The 16,041-nt window shown below is 41.1% G+C and overlaps 1 pseudogene; it reads left to right on the top strand.

The window, feature by feature from the left end:
• The first annotated feature begins 624 nt into the window (after positions 1 to 624).
• On the top strand, positions 625 to 1,263 carry LOC114228756 (ubiquitin carboxyl-terminal hydrolase isozyme L1-like; annotated as a pseudogene).
• The last annotated feature ends 14,778 nt before the right edge of the window (positions 1,264 to 16,041 follow it).

Below are 16,041 nucleotides of genomic sequence, written 5' to 3'. Positions count from 1 at the left end.
GAGGCATCGATCGGACTATCGGGCCTCAGAGGGAGGATAGGGGAGGGTGGGGGGAGGGTGGGGGGAGGGAGAGTTCAACCAAAGGACCTGTATGCATGCATATAAGCCTATCCAACGGTTAAGTTCAACAGGGGATTGGGGCATGCGTGGGGAGAGGGGTGGGATGGGAATGGGGGGATGAGGACAAATATGTGACACCTTAATCAATAAAGAAATTAAAAAAAAAAGAAATAAAGATGTGGAGAAAAGAGAACCCTCATGCACTGTTGGTGGGAATGCAGTTAGGTGTAGCCACTATGGAAAGCAATATGGAGATACCTCAAAATATTTTTTTAAAATATATTTTATTGATTTTTTACAGAGAGGAAGAGAGAGGGATAGAGAGTTAGAAACATCGATGAGAGAGAAACATCCATCAGCTGCCTCTTGCACACCCCCTACTGGGGATGTGCCCGCAACCAAGGTACATGTCCTTGACCGGAATCGAACCTGGGACCCTTGAGTCCGCAGGCCGACGCTCTATCCACTGAGCCAAACCGGTTTCGGTGAGATACCTCAAAATATTAAAAAATTGGGCTGTTTTCCCTCTTCTCCAGGTAGTAATCTCACCTGTGGTTCCAGAGCATGCAGCTCAAATCCATGGACATTAACCCTGAGATGCTGACAAAATCTTGACCTGGCTGAAGGTCGCCAGCCAGTGGTGCTTCATGGAATTGCTGGGACTGGAGGAGGAGGCTTGGAGCTTGGAAACAGTACCAGCCTGCATGCTGCTGCTGCTGTTTCTACTCACTGACCAGTTTGAGAACTTTGGGGAAAAACATATTGAAGAACTGAAGGGACAAGAAGTAAGTCCTAAAGTGTACTTTATGAAGAGGACCATTGAGAACTCCTGTGGTATCATCCAACTTATACACACAGTAGCCAATAATTAAGACAAACTGGAATTTGTTTTTATGCCAATTATTCTCTATTTTCTTCAAGCCATTCAAGCAGCCCATGACTCCGTGGTGCAGGAATGCCAGTGTCAGGTAGATGGCAAAGTGAAATTTCATCCTATTCTGTTTAACAACATTGATGGCCGCCTCTATGAACTTGATGGATGGATGCCTTTTCTGGTGAACCATACCACTAGTGAAAAGAACCATAGCACCAGTGAAAAGAACTTGCTGCTGTAGGATGCTGCCAAAGTCTGCAGAGAATTTACTGAGCGTGAGCAAGGGGGAAGTTAGCTTTTCTGTGGTGGTCTTCTGCAAGGCCGCCTAGTGCCCTGTGGGAAGGGACTAAGCTCTTTTTCCCCTCTTCCCTTCACCATCAAAATATATCCCTACCAATGTAGTCTTAAAATGCTTTGGTACTCATAGAAAACAGCTGTTCTCCTTTGGTTCTATAGCTATACTCCCCCTCAACCACACCAGAGCTCAGCTGTTGATTGAGCAGTTTGGTGTAAGCTTCAGATGGCAAAGCATTTCCCCCATTGTATGTCTCATACCTCAATAGCTAATGCCTTAAATGGCTACTTTGGTTTGTAAGTTAAAGCCTTGGATGTGGTTTAAATTGTTTGTCATTATAAGGAATAAAACTTTTCTGCTGGTAAAAGAAGTTAAACATGTCTTATGATCCAGTTATTCCACTTCTGAAAATATATACAATGAAACCCAAAATACTAATTTGAAAGAATATATGCACCCCTATTTTTATTCCCGTGTTATATACAACTAGAAGCCTGGTGCACAAAATTCATGCATGGGTGGAATCCCTAGGCCTGGCTGGCGATCAGGGCCAATCGGGGCCAGGCCGATCAGGGCTGGGCCAGAGAGGAGGTGATGGTTGCTGGGCCAGGCATGGAAGGAAGGGATGCTAGACGCCGCCACCGCCATTATCGGCACCCCACCACCGTGGAGTTCCCCCCCTGCCCCCCCTTCAGCTTCCTTCCCTTGACACTGCACCACCACCATGGCAAGTGGGTGGCAGGCCAATCAGGGCCTGCCAACCAGGGAGAGGGATGAGGCACGGGAGCTTGGCTGCCGGCCCCGGGGAGGGAGCTGGCCCTTGGCCTCCCTGGGAAAGAGGCTGTGTCCACTGCCACCCACCCCCGGTTCCCTGTCCCAGCCTGGGGGCTGGGGAGAGGGACCATGGGAGGTTGGCCAGCTGAGGGAGGTTGGCTGTGGGAGCACACTGACCAAGAGGGGGCAGCTCCTGCACTGAGCATCTGCCCCTGGTGATCAGTGTGCATCATAGCAATGGGCTATTCGGTCATTCCAGTCATTTTGGTCGCTTAGGCTTTTATACATATAGATAGCCAAGATTTGGAAGCAGCCCAAGTGCCCATCTGTTAATGAATAACCAATGGACACAGACACCAGGGGGGTGAGGGCATGAGCCAGGGGGTGGGGGTGCAAAGGGGGGGATAAGGACACATATGTAATACATTAATCAATAAAGAAAGAAAAAAATGCTATGGTACATTTTCACAGTGGAATACTATTAAGCTGCAAAAAAGAAGGAACTCTTACCCTTTTGCAACAGCATGAATGGACCTGGAGAGTATTATGCTAAGTGAAATAAGCCAGTTAGACAAAGACAAGTACCATATGATTTCACTTATACAGTATGTGGAATCTAATGAACAAAATAAAGAAACACAATAGAAACAGACTCATAGAAACAGAGGACAGACTGACAACTGTTAGAGGGAAAGGGAGTTAGGGGGGTGGATGAAAAAAGATGAAGGCATTAAGCAAAAAAAAAACACACCAACAAAAGTCATAGACACAGCGAACAGTATGGTGATTACCAGAGGAAAAGGGGGTGTGGGAGGAGATAGAAGAGGTATACAGGGATAAATGGTGACAGACAGAAGGAGACTTGACTTGGGGTGATGAACACACAATGCAGTATACAGATGATGTATTATAGAATTGTATACCTGAAATCTATATAATTTTATTAACCAATGTCACCCCAATAAATTCAATAAAAATGATAACAATATGAAAATATTGTAAATTAGTGAAAATTATAATTTAAGGTATCAATTTTGCACGCAGGGTGTATCTGCCCTAAAGACATTCTGGATGAAGTTGATTTCTAAATCCTTGTGGAAAAGTATCACACTTAACATACCAGAAACCATGGGAGATTTCTTGGGTGAACCAGGAGGCATTCTGAATAGGTCATTTGGGGGCCTGTTTGAGGGGGAAAAAATCCTTACCAAGTACCCATCAGTGATTCACAGAATGAGGTGATAATATGTAGCACATTTTCCCAGTGTTATTTTAGAACATATTGGTAATTAAGTTGGTAAATCTATTGAATACATAATCTTTTTAAAACTCCCATTATATTTTAAAATTTATTTTTGAGAATAAATTGTATCTTTTCTATCATGAATACTTAACTATTTTTTGTAGTGTTAGATAATGGGAAATATAATATAAATATAGTAAAATATAATTCTATAAATATATTTCCCTTTACACCCTCCTTATGGTGATATTAGATGTATCAATCAAATAAATATTAATGGAATTGTTCTTGTGTGCAAAGTGAACATTTTACTTTGGGCTTTTTTACATGACTCATGGATATTTGTTGCCAGTGGGGTTTTTTTGTTTGTTAATCCTCACCTACGGATATTTTCCTATAATTTTTAAAAATATGTTTTTATTGATTTTACAGCAAGGAAGAGAGAGGGAGAGAGAGATAGAGATAAAAACATCAATTATAAGAGAGAATCATTGATTGGCTCCTTCCTGCAAGCTCCCTACTGGGGATCGAGCTCGAAACCCAGGCATGTGCCCTGACCAGGAATTAAATCACGACCTCCCGGTTCATGAGTTGATGCTCAACCAGTGAGTCACACTAGCTGGGCCATTTTTTCCATTGATTTTTATTTTTATGAGGGGGAGAGAGAAAGAGAGAAACATCAATATGTGAGAGACACATTGATTGGTTGCCTTCTGAAAGGAGCCCTGACCCGGGGCTGGGATGGAGGCTGCAATCAAAGTACATGCCCTTGACTGGAATCAAACCTGTAACCCTTCCGTACGAGGGCCAATGCTCTAACCACTGAACAACTGGCTAGGGCCAGGAGATCATTCCTATTGCTCAGCATTAACTCACTGGTAGCCCCAGGAAGCAGTCCCTTTGTTATTTCAGACATTTCTCAAGGAAAACAGAATAGAATCTTCATATATTTTGTCTCACAGCATCCTTAGGCTAGCCCTGAGGTGGACAGGGAAAAAATTGTCCTGGTTTTTTTTTGTTTTGTTTTTTCACATGACACATCTGAGGTTCAGAGAGATGAAATAATTTGGCCAAGACAAAACAGTTACTGGTGAAAGTCAAATTTGAAACTGGTTCTGATTTCCATATTTTCCTTGACAGCAGTTCATGCAATAGACCCATTTCTGATTTGATGTACTTCATCCTTGGTCTCAGTTACAAAATAGAGCAGCAAATAAAATGAAATCAATGGAATTAGAACCTCTGTTAAGATAACTCAAGTTGATTACATTTATAAACTGTCCAGATGCCCTCTTCCTACAACTTTTGGTTCAAAATTTAAAATTGTACATTTTCTTTCTAGGCCCTAATCTTAGCGGTGTAGTCATTTTTTTCTGGCTCTTAAGGCTTTCTTTATCAATATCCAGAAAAATTATCAAAGCTCTGTAAATTCTATGGATCTATTTTTAATCTCAGGTTGCACTGGGAGCTGGCTGAGCCCTGGAGAGCTCTGGAATCCCAGAGCTGAGCAGCAGGCCAGACTTGCAAAAGTCCCTCTGTGTTTCATGGGGGCAGGGTGGGAAACCTAGCCATGTGAGATATAGAAGCCCTGGGGGAGCAGGACAGCTGTCTTTGTAGCAACCTCAGCCTTTCCAGAGCCTCCAACCCAGCTCCTGTCCCATATCTGAGAAGTATGGCTGGGCAGAGTCATGGAAAACTCCAGAGGGAGATAGAGAGGGGAAGCATTTGTTCCTGGGACACTGTGTGATATGAAAGGGAGAAGGCAGTGCTCATTCCATGAATCATGGATTGCAAAAAATCATGACCCCAGTTCTGTGCTGTGAGTGGGAAGATATTTTCTAGCCCCTTAGGCATTGAATAAGTCAGTGCTCTCTCCTTGACAATATATATACATGGAAAGAAGAATCAATAATTTCCAGTCCCTTGGGGATACTTGCTAAGTAATCCATCAAATAGCCAAAAGGCTAATGCAATTTGGTGGGTGTGATGGCGAAGTACAGTTATCTGAGTCATTTGCATCATGTAATGAAGAATTGATCAGGACCAAACGACCAAAATAATTGACTGAAGAAGCCTGATTTGTTGTGGTGTGACTTTAAATTTTTATTAATTGACTTTAGAGAGAATAAGGGAGAGTGAGAGATACTGAGAAACAGCGGTGAGAGAGAAACACCTATTGGCTGCCTCCTGTACGTCCCCTACTGGGGATCAAGCCAGCAACCTGGGCATGTGCTCTGACTGGGAATTGAACCAGCGACCTCTTGGTGCACAGGACAATGCTCAACCAACTGAACCACATTGGCCAGGCTGTGGTGTGATTTTAGGGGTAGAAGCAGGAACAAGGTTCCAGAAATATGAGGAAGGCATATTCTAACACAACCCCAGAAAGACTTTCTTAATAATAGGGCTACAGACATGGGTACAGATTGATTCCATGAGAGAAGAAGAACCTACCATGTCTTGGGTAGTGCTCATAGATGGTGAACCCCTCTGGCAAGGACTCTTCAGAGGAGATTCCTATTTCAGGTGGGAGGCTGAGCTGTGTTCCATTTCCTCAAATGCCCTAAAGTTACTATGATTATTAAGCCATACTAGCTTATCCTGTATCCCAGGGATGGCCCAATAAAAGACCATTATGAGGGTTTCAAGATATGAAACTTGTCCTACAAATGGCAAATGTGTTCTCTGTAAATAAGGCCTGAGTTTTTCCTTGACATGAATAAAGTATTTAAAGTATTGTACATTTTTTGAGGGAAGGGACCATATCTGAATCACCTATTTTGTGTAATAGAGTCTACTGGACACTGAAAGGTGATACAAAGGTGAGCAAAGTACAGTCTCTACCCAAAAGTCACTATGGCCTATGGAGGGAGGTAGTTAGCACACCCTATAAAATGTTTATATATAGCACAATTCAAAGGCAAACTGTGAAAAGTGCCACAGGAGAACTTTACAAAGTTCTGGGAGCATAGAAAATGGAGACTGATTCCAACAAGGAGGACCTGGGAAGGCATCCTGTGACCTCAATGGATGGGAGAAATTTTGAAAAATGAGGGGGGAGAGCTTTAAAGGAATAGAGAGCAGTATTAGCAAAGGTTTTGAGGCAGGAAACCAAGGCACAGTAATGTTAAGTTGGAACCAGGCAGCCTGATTTTGAATCCCAGCTTGATCACCTAGTAGATAAAATTGTTTAACAAGTTGGTTATCCTCTATGTGTCACAGCATGTCATCTGTAAAATTGGGATAATAGTATCTCCTTTATAAGGTTATTACAACAATCTAAAACAGTGCCTGAGACTCTAGAAACATTCTCAATGTGCCTGCTGTTATTTTTGTCACACATACAGTAGTCAAAACCCATGTATAGAGGGCCCTGGAGAGTATTATGCTAAGCAGAATAAGCCAATCAGAGAAAGAAAACTATCACATGATCTCACTCATATGTAGAATCTAATGAACAAAATAAACCAACGAACAAAATAGATCCAGAGACATGGAAGCATGGCAGACTGATGAATCTCAGAGGGAAGGTGTGGGAAGAGATTAACCAAAGAACTCATATGCATATATGCATAGCCCACAGACACAGACAATAGTGTGGTGAAGCCATGGGAGGGGGGTGGAGGGGCCGCGGGAGGCAGGGTGGATAGGGTCAAAGGGGAATAAAGGAGGGACATCTGTAATACTTTCAACAATAAAAATACTTTTTAAAAACGTGTATTTTTGCTCTTATACATTCTGAGTTTACAAATGCGCTGTTTTTTTTTTTTAAATTGCTCACAGCTTAATGAGGCAGACAATAAAAATTGGAGCCTTTTTCCTAATTAAAAGTGTCGGAAAAATATGTTATCCCCAATTTCCCAATTTACTAATAAATAGGCCATGCACCAAGAGCATATTTGTAAAGTCCGAGTTTGGAACTGTGAAGGCTTTTGTCCATGGAAGCACTGTATTCCATCACCACTGCATGAGTCCATCAAAAGCTATGTAAACCACAATATAGCAAATAAATGTCCAGGCCTAAGGGGAGTTCTAGAATAGAAACAGGAAATTCCTCTCATGGAGTGGAAGAAAAAGGAGATTTCTACCCAAAGATGGTAATGGGACAAGATACTTCAATTCAACTACTGTTTCCTAAGGAGTCCACTGTGCCTGGCACTGTGTTGGCACTAGAGAGGGATTTCAGAGATGAACTTGTCTGGTATTGTCTTTATGTTATAAGTGACTAGGTCATCTCCCTCCTTTCCCTTTCCTAGTATTCAGTCTTAACAGCTGTATTAAGCCTTTCACTTCTTTGGGCTTGCTCCCAACCCCTTATATTTAAAAAACAGCAACAGGGGGCAATTAAAGTGCAAGTCAGTGTTAGGAGGCAAGTAATCAAATTGAACAAATTCATCTTGAAATCGGAACTAATAAGTAGGCAGTTCAACTCAATCTTTCATCTGCTACCTAAGTGTTCCTCTTACTCTGTTGTCCTGCCAAGCCTACATGCTCTTCAAGAACTTCAAGTCATTTCCACTAAAATTTTCATGATAGCTGAATGGGACTCCAGGTAGGGCACAAGGACAAAGCTGGGGTGAGAAGACATGAAGATGGCCATTTGTAAGTCAGGGACTCGATTTATCCTGATTCATCATTGTATCCTCAACTTTTCTCTTGCAAATATATATAACTGAGGGGGGAAGATAGTCTGAAATTCACATACATAAAAAGTACCCATGGAGATATGAAACGTGTCTGGCCTTGATCTCATTGACCCAACATAGGCTGCTAGGCTTAGCAGTTGACCCAACATCATTTAAGACCTGGAAAAGTGGAATTGGTGACAAGCTTATAACCCCAGCTCTGTGACATGTTGCTCCCCACTCCTCCTCTCAATGGTCTCAGAGGAAAAGTCTTCCCAGAGTTGATGAAAAGTTTGACATGACCAAGAAAACTTCTGTTGAAATGAATTTATTACAACGAAAGTGCTGAAATTAAAAGCTAGTCTCCAGGGTATCTGATTTCAATATAAGCAAGTCTCTGGTTATTGTCATATATCAACACCATGTAATAGAGAGAAGGAGAAAGATTGTTTTGCAAAAGCTAATGCAGACAGGCAGCAAATTCCCTTTTAGCTAAATTTATTAAATACCTCTCAAGAGAACAAATCAGAATTGATCATGGAACAATTGATCAATGATGACTAAGTGTGGCTCAACATTGATTTGTATTGCATAGCAACAGACTAGTTGTTCCAAAGAATTACAAATAACCCCCAAAGCCATCCCCTTAAGCAATATGTGAGTGCAACCTTAACCTCGATATATTTTTTTTACTTGTTTAACTTCTACAATGTATTCATTTTTTTTTCTGGAGAGATCTTTGTTCTTAGAATAGGGGGAAGGTGCTACATAGTAAATGGTCAATGTGCTTCCAAATTTAACTGGTAACTTTTAAAAAGGAACCTTATATTGACTTTTAAAATGTAGAAAATTAATGAAGGCAAATTAATCCTCAAATTCATTAGGTTAAATCATTTTTTGTTTTTCAGTTTGCTAAGATAGAAATTAAGGCATAGAAATAAATGAGATAATATCAGTTCCTACTTTCTCTACTAAGTTAGTGCCCATCTAAAACCCAGGTCAAGTATCACCTCCTCTGTAAAGCTTTTTTTCATCCATGGTGTCATAGCCTGGTCCTTTTCTCTTTTGTATTCCCATAGGCACTTTTGTTCATACATAGTTTTTGTTGCTTACTTATTTGCACTCTAAGTATTTATTTGTGCCTCTGTCCCCTCCCTAGCACCTGGCACCACACCCTACACAGTGAGTATGCAGTAAATGTTCGTTGAATGCTGAATGAGTGAGGCAGACTTTTGGAATGTTAGGTCTGTCCTCTAGATTTGAAGGTACAATATATCACAAGATAACTTCAGCTATGAGGAGGAAGGGATTCTCTTAGTACCCTAGTGTCACTTCAGTATTTTATTTATGAAATATAGTTCTTTGCCAAGTTTTGTTTTTCTATAATTCTGTCTTTTTCTCCCTCTCTGTCCTGTGAGAGAAGAGTTTCCAGTGATAACTCCACTTAAAATTCAGAGCTGTCATTGTTTGCCTACACCCCTCTGCTTTGCCAAAGACTGCATCTGGGGAAGGCAAGGCCAAAGCCATTTTTATCCCAGACTGTCTTCACTTCACTCTGTGATCATCATCTGTATTGAAAGAAGAAAGCAAAGGCTTTCTTGTGATGGATACCTTACCTATGTCCCTTGCCCTTTCTGGGCCTCAGTTTCCTCATCTGTTACACGAGGCCTCACTAGATGATTTCAAAGGCCCGTCTCAAGGATAATGCCCTCTGAAGATAACCATTTTCCTGTTGGTTTATAGATGTTATATAATGTTTTTATACATGTTATCTCCCTTTATGAAATAATATCTCTGATATACATGTTATCATCCCTATTTTTCCAATTAAACTAAGGTCAATGTGGGTGGTTGAATGACTTGACCAGTTCTGCAACTCCTATGAAGTCAAATACCTAGCTCTATCCTGTTGTTATAAGGTCTTCCACATAGATAAAACTTGGCAAAGCACCCCTCAGTGGTATGCACTTAAAATAGTGATATGTCCATTACCACACATGCTATTAGGGCTGCCAAGGTGGGGAGCAGGGCAAATAGCAGAATAAAGAGTCCAGATGAATTAATGGGAGAATGCACCTGGTGACTGGGTGGTCTTTAGGAGGAGGTAGCAGTGCATCTCATTCTCTCAGAACTCCAGGGTCAATGAAAAGAAAGAAAAATCATGGAATAAACTTTAACACTGACATCCTCAGTTCAGCTCATAGAGGCAGAAACTATCCTATTTAATGAAAAAGTAATATGCAAATTGACCATCACTCCAAGACACAAGATGGCTGCCCCCATGTGGTCAAAGATGGCTGCCCCCATGTGGACACAAGATGGCTGCCATAAGATGGCCTGCAGGGGAGGGAAGTTGTGGGCAGTTAGGGGTGACCAAGCCAGCAGAGGAGGGCAGTTGGGGGAGATCAGGTCAGCAGGGGAGGGCAGTTGGGGGGGACAAGGACAGCAGTGGAGGGCAGTTGGGGTGGGGACCAGGCCTGCAGTGGAGGACAGTTGAGGGGAGACTCAGGCCTGTAGGGGAGGGCAGTTGTGGGTGATCAGGCCAGCAGGGAGGGCAGTTAGGGGTGACTGGGCCAGCAGAGAAGGGCAGTTGGGAGACACCAGGCCAGCAGGGGAGGGCAGTTGGGGGGGACCAGGCCTGTAGGGGAGGGCATTTGGGGGGGGCAGGCCTGCAGAGGAGAGCAGTTGGGGGGAACCAGGCCTGCAGGGGAGAACAGTTCGGGGGGACCCAGGCCTGCAGGGGAGGGCAGTTGGGGGGGTGACCGGGCCAGCGGGGGAGGGCAGTTTGGGGTGACCAGGCCTGCAGGGGAGGGCAGTTAGGGGCAATCGGGCCAGCCGGGGAGCAGTTAAGCATCGATCAGGCTGGCAGAAGCAGGTGAGAAGTTGGGAGCCAGCAGTCCTGGATTGTGAGAGGGATGTCCAACTGCCCGTTTAGGCCTGATCCTGGTGGGATCGGGCCTAAATGGGTGGTCAGACATCCCTCAAGGGGTCCCAGATTGGAGAGGTTGCAGGCTGGGCTGAGGGATCCCCCCCGTGCATGAATTTCATGCACCGGGCCTCTAGTTTTTTATAAAACTGGGTTCAATCAGTATGACTTCTGAAGACATCTTGATTTCATAGATTTTATTAATGCCACCTATCCTCAAAGTGGATCACTCTGAAATTAACCAATACCATCTTTGAGAAAGAAACCAGGTTATATATTCCATTGCCTACTACAATTTTTTTATTTGGAAGAGCTCTTAAGATTATTTAGTCTAACACCCTTATTTTACATACATGGAAACTGGGGTATAAAAAGGTGAAGTAACTTGCCCAGGGTCTCATGGAAAGTTAGCAGAGGAGTGAAATGAGAACATAGGTCTCCCAACTCTCACTCCTAATTTCTGTCATTGTACCTTGTACAAGAGAGAACAATAAAAATAAAGATGCATCTATGTTCCTGTTAGAAGCACAAAAAGATGCTAAAACCAAAATGACTCAAATTATAGCTATTAATCAGTTAAAATAATACAAAATAACACTACCAGCCACCCCTACGACCCCCTCTTCCCTACCTCCACTCCACCACACCCACACATACATACAACATGCTTACAATGAAAAATTCAGATCTGTTTGTGATGGAAACCAGCTCTGTGTCTGGAATAGCCTTTTCAGGGGGAAAATTTTATACACACACACACACACACACACACACAAACTTTGGCAGGAGTTCAAGCAGTGCAGCTCAAATACACACACCCACACAAAATCCTGGGCAATATCAGTCTCTTGTCAAATGTGGACATTTTCTGGGAACTTGGGAATGATGGTTATGGCAAACTGTTGCCCTGAAGACTCACAGGCCAATCTAGGTGAATTTGATTAAGTAAATGGGTATAGTAGAATAAGATTTAACATTCTATCATTCTTCATGAAAGTTGATTAAATATAAAAATGACCTCATTAGGAAAATTGTTCCATTTTTCTTATCTTTTCAAAAGCTGAAGTTCAGACATAGAGGAAGAGTTGGTTTGTTTCCTATATTTTGTGATTTTCACATACTTGTGAGCCTAGTCTTTCTTGGATTATAATTTTGAATACTCTAAAAGGACTATTTACAAATGTAGGTAAAAGTGATAATATGGAACCATTGTTGTGTATGATGATAATTTTTACTACAGAAGCAGGACCTCAAATAGTAGTTGTGCTGCTGAGAGTAGAATCACTGGAGTTCTTAACTCAGGCATATGGATGCCTGAGGGGCTCACTGAATCCTAATCCTTTCTAACCAAATGTTCTAGTTTTACCTCCCATCACTCTCCCCAGCACACACCCCAACAGCTCTGGTTATGTTGGCCACCTTCCTTTTGCTTAATGGCACTGTCTTCAGGCACTTTCATGCCTCTGTATCTTTGCTTGTGTTGGTGCCTCTGATTACAGTGCCCTCTACCCATTCCTACCTCTTGTTCACCCTTTAAGGTCTTGTTCAAATACCATCTTCTCTGTGTAAATAATTGATCTCTCCATTTTAATAACTTTCCTCCCAACTCTTTCTGAAAATATCTATCACATCATATTAATTTATTTGTTTGCTTAGTCTCCCTCCCTCTATGGTGAGAGCTAATTAATGAATTTAATTTATCTTTGTATCTCCAGTACTCAATATATACTTTGGAATGAATAAGTGCATGCAAGATAAAGTTTCCCAATGAGTTTAACCACTGTAATATTAGATAGCTAACTGCTTACCTATCGTTTCTTACCTTGTGTGTGTTCCAGGAGAGTTTGGTGTGTGTGGTCTGTATGTGTGTACTGTTATTCTACTGTTGTTTATTGGCCAAGTTTTGAAACTATCACCTTTGCTCTCCACCTTTCTCTGGCTCTCATGGAGGTGGCGGGGAAGGTGATCTGGTGGACCTGGTCTGAAGAAAACAGATTATAAGCAGTGCCCCATCATCTAGGGTTAACATAATCTGAAGAGAAACTGACCTTCACATCTGTTATTCAAAGAATCATGGCAGCAACTTGTGGGTCTCAAGATCTCAAGTTTATATCACCATCATACTTTGGAATGATGAGTTTTTATCCCCTTATCTCTGCATGTTGCCAGATATGTTTCTTTTTCTCTCTTACAGACACTGCTGACAATTTCTTCTGTATATCTCAGCACATCTCTGTGACTAGAGGAAGGGTGAAAGTTTATCACAATATTTTCTCCAGTCATTCTGCCTCACTTCTTGGACCTTCTATAACATGGCTGCTGTTAACAGAAAATGGAAGCTAAGTTTTATAAGAAATGCATATGTAAAATATATTGTATTATCATTATATTTTAGTAGAGGTTAAATCTCAGAGGGCCCTCTGTGATTTCTCATGGTTTATATTGGACACCAGTTCTTCTTTACTTAAGTACAAAAACATTTTTTAAAATGTAATTTTGAGAGTCTTTTTTATTATTTTGTTACATCATATAAGGAGTACTTATCTTGTGCATTGTTCTATGTTCTGTGGCTACAGTGGCAGACAAAACAGATCATAGTACATGTTGTTATGAAGCCTACAGCCAGCTGTGTATAACTGTGAGGCAGCTATGAAGGTGGAGTGAGGATGGCAATGAGAAGATGCACAAATGCAACTACCCAGTAAAATACATAAAATAATTGCAATTTGTCAATAGTTGCAATAAAAGGAGTGATAAAACTTAGATCTTTCAGACAGCACATTTAAAGTCATATAAGAGTTGCTTTCTATTGGCGCCTACCAAACCATCATTGAGTGGATGGAGGGAAGGAGGAATGAAGAAAGGGATAGGTAAAGCCACTTGGAATTTTAATTGCGGTTGAACAAGTTTCAGATATTTCCTGATGATCCTTCCCAGAGAAGGACAATATTATTTCTAGACCTCCCTGGTGTCCTCTACTTTCCTGTCTCCATCACCAAGAGAACTGCCTGAAAAGTTGCTTAGCCACTGATTCTCAATGGACCTTTCCAAGGCTTCCCTTGTTACATAGCCCCTTGCTATGAGGCCCCTGTTGCCTTGCCATAATTTCCTCTCAGTTCCTCAGTCAAGTGTTTTGTTTTTAAAAATTGAGATATAATTGACATATAACATTGGGTAAGTTTGAGGTGTACAATGTGTTGGTTTGATATACTTATATATTGCAATATGATTATTACAGTAATGTTAGCACCTTTATCACAACACATAATTATCTTTATTTTTTGTGTTGAGAATAATTTTTATCTAGTTTCTTAGCAACTTTGAAGTTTATAATATAATATCGATGACAGTAATCACTATGTTATGCATTAGATCTCCAGAATTTATTTATCTACTAGTTGTAAGTCTGTACCCTTAAATAACACCTCCCCCCTGCCCCTGGTAATCCCATTCTATGCTGTTTTAACAAGTTATTAAAAAAATTTTTTTTTATTGATTTCAGAGAGGAAGGGAGAGAGACAGAGAGATAGAAACATCGATGAGAGACAAGCATCATTAATCGGCTGCCTCCTACATGCCTCCTGCTGGGGATAGAGCACGCAACCAGGGAATTGAACCATGAACTGGTTCATAGGTCGACGTTCAACCACTGAGCCACCACAGCTGGGCATTTTAACAAGTTCCGTTTTCTTACATTCCACATATAAGTGATATCACACAATAGCCCAGATTTGGAAACATCCCAATTGTCCATCAATGGATGAATAGATAAAGAAGGTGTAGTATATATACACAATGGAATATTATCTAGCCATAAGAAAGAAGGAAATCCTGCCATTTTCAACAACATGGATAAACTCTCAGAGCAGTATGGTGAGATAACTCAGTCAAGTCTTAAAGTGGTGAGAGCATGTTTTAATTTTGTTTTTAGCTATTTAAATGTTTGATTTGGTGACTTGTTATTAGATGAGTCATGCCATACACTTGAATACATTGTTGTCCCTTGAAGAATTATGATGAAGGACATAAGGGGGAGATAGTGTGCTTGGTGTAATGAGCTTCTAACTGAAAGTTGGGATACCAATTTTCAAGTTCTGGTATAGCCATCAACTCACTCTTTGATCAAGGAGAGACCATAGTACTTCCAAGCCTTGTTATCTCCATGAAGGCCATCTCTTCAGATTATGTTAATCCTGATTCTCTGAATAACAGATGTGAAGACTTTGACCCTTCCTTGGTTCCATAATGGGGATAGTGGTGAAAAATTAGGGTAAGTAAGTAGCAAGAAGAAGAGTTACTCATGTGGAAGTGATTTCTGGGATGTGCTCAGCCTGGGGCCTTACCCAGGATAAGATTTGTGGCTAACTATGTTCTTAGGCTGCTTGCAGGCCCTCTTACCTGTGCAGCAAAGGAAGCATGTGTTTTTCTTCTTCCTGCTTCTGTATAATAAATTGCCAGACTAAAACGAAGCTATTTAATAAATATTTCTTTTTATTACTGCAACTACCAGATACACAGGGCTTGGTTCCATAATTTATGATGGTGTTTGCTCTATCACTCTTTGCTAAGGTTTTCAAGACACGAAAAATTTTGGCAGGCTCTCTTAGCTCATATTTGAAAGCCAAATCCCATTTCTTCTATCTCTGTAGTGTCTCCAAAATTCATCGTTTCCTCTTCTCCAATCTCAGTGCCTCTGCTCATGCTCACACCTTTATCATTTCATATTTAGACCACTACAGTAGTTCCCTAACTACTCTTCTTATGGGACTCTTTCTACAGCATAACTCTGATCCTAGAAACCTTGTATGACACCCAATTTCCTACAGAATAAAGTCTAAATTATTTTTGTAAATTATCTTCCACTACTCAACTTCCTTATCTTTTTAAAAGTATAAATATTTCAGGTATATAGAAAAATATTGAGAAATGCATAGAATATATCAATGTGCCCAACATTTGGCTTTTTGAGATCCTAAGACTTCAACATTTATTTCAGATCTTTTTTTTAAGACACAAAATGTTGAAGATCCGGTTGAAGCATTGGGAATCCCCTCCACACTACAATTCTTCTCTTTCTCAAGAGTGAACCACTATCTTATTTTTAAACTATATATGATATTTTATTGTATGCTTTTAAACTTTATGTAAATGGAAAGACACGCTAGCCTTCAGAATGTGCTTTCTTCACTCAGTGTTAAGTTCTTGTGATTTTTCATGTTGATACATGTAGCCTATAAGTCACTT

This window comes from Eptesicus fuscus, chromosome 1 (genome assembly GCF_027574615.1).
Source record: "Eptesicus fuscus isolate TK198812 chromosome 1, DD_ASM_mEF_20220401, whole genome shotgun sequence".
Lineage (NCBI taxonomy): Eukaryota > Metazoa > Chordata > Mammalia > Chiroptera > Vespertilionidae > Eptesicus > Eptesicus fuscus.
Note: the sequence above shows the minus strand (reverse complement) of the source record. Positions and strands in the feature narration are given on the sequence as shown.